Raw genomic sequence first — 1,829 nt, forward strand, 5'->3', positions numbered from 1 at the left:
TAGGCGGCGAGTCGGCAGGCGGGGAGTCGGCATCGGGCGAATCGGCATCGGGCGAATCGGCCGCGGCGGCAGGCGGGGAGGTTCGAAGCCGGCCGGGTGAGGAGTCGGCCTGCGTGGGGGCAGGCAGCCGTGGGCGGGGGGCCAGCAGTTGGCCAGGCCGGCCGGGCGGAGGCCATGCTGGGGAGCCGGACGCGCAGGAGCCGGCCAGGATGCGCGGAGTTGGCGAGCAGGCGGAGCCAACGCGCGGGCAGATAGAGCTGTGAAGGCGCGGCGAGGTGGTGCAGCTGGTGGGCACGGGAGCCAGCCCGGGATGGCGCGCGAAGGCGGACCCGGTAGCAGCGAGCCGGAGGCGGCAAACAGCGGGGCCAATGCGGCGAGGTGGAGTCGGGCCGGACGGCTGCGCGCACGCGGGCGGAGCAGAGGCGAGCCAGGGTGGCTGCGGGCGCACCGCAGGCCGAAGATGCACGAAGCGTAGTGCAGAAAACGCATTGTCCGAGAATTATCTAGCCTCTGTCCAACTCGTATCTGACTTGTATCTGGACTATGCATGGGTGGAGTCTGGCTAGTGTAGATGATATATGGAGGAGCCAGCGCGTGTCGGTCGGAGCGAGGCGCAACACGGAGAGGAGCAGGCTCGAGCGGCGCGTGGAAGGACACGGCGGATCGAAACGAGGCACCGCGCGCAGACGGCCGGCGTCGTAACGGTGGTGGTGAAGAAGGCAAGGCCGATGGCGAGGTCACGCCGCCCCTCACGGCCATTCCGGGGGCATGTCGATGTCGAGCCGCCGACCGCTATCGGAGAGGCGGCGCGACGCCGCGATGATGAAGACGAAGAGGATGACGGCGAGGGCGCACCGTCTCACGCGGCCGCTCCGGGGGCGGGTTGAAGTCGAGCCCCCGAGCGCTACCAGAGAGACGGCGCGACGCCGCGGCGGAGATGACGAAGATGGTCCCGCCCGGACTGCGAAACTAGCAGCAGCGCGGTAGCATAGTACCGCCCCACGATGGGCGCCAAATGTCGTGGTATTCTCACGGGGAGGGTGCAAGACGACATATGCCACAAGGTGGCTTCGTGTGAGGGCAAGACTGCTGCCGGAATATCCAGGGACGGGTATGCGAGTAGCACGCGCTAGTTTACCCAGATTCGGGGCTCTCCGGAGAGATAACACCCCTACTCCTGCATGTCTGAGTATATCTGGTACAGAGTGCTCCTGGAGCTGTACCTGAGGTCAGTGCCATAGGCATCTGGCATCTGGCCTCGTATATGCATATGAGCATAGATGTGTGTGTGCATGTGCCTGAGCATGCATGCGTGAGTGTGTGGCTGGCTAGCTAGCTCTCTTGCTAGCTAGTTTGCTTGTGTGTATGCGTGAGTGTGAGTCCATCCTGGATGGATGGATGTGTGCCCATATATATAGGCATAGCTAGCTTAGGAAGTAAGCTAAGTGGTGGCATGGGCAAGGCATGGTGGGGTGTCATCCTTGTCCTCTGGGTCACTTAATAAATAGTGCCAGGGGACAAGTGACACTGTACATGATGGCTGGGGTGTCTCATGAATAGTGCCGGGTACGGTCGTCACGTCGGAGTCGGCAGCCAGCAGTCGGTCTGGTGGTGCAGTCGGCAGCCCGCAGTCGGCCTGAGCGGCCGGGGAGTCGGCAGCCAGCAGTCGCCCTGGTGGTGCAGTCGGCAGCCCGCAGTCGACCTGGGCGGCCGAGGAGTCGGCAGCCAGCAGTCGGCCTGGTGGTGCAGTCGGCAGCCCGCAGTCGGCCTGGGCGGCCGGGGAGTCGGCAGCCAGCAGTCGGCCTGGACGGCCGGGGAGTCGGTAGCCA

The sequence above is a fragment of the Triticum dicoccoides genome, chromosome 3B, assembly GCF_002162155.2.
Source record: "Triticum dicoccoides isolate Atlit2015 ecotype Zavitan chromosome 3B, WEW_v2.0, whole genome shotgun sequence".
Taxonomy (NCBI): Eukaryota; Viridiplantae; Streptophyta; class Magnoliopsida; order Poales; family Poaceae; genus Triticum; species Triticum dicoccoides.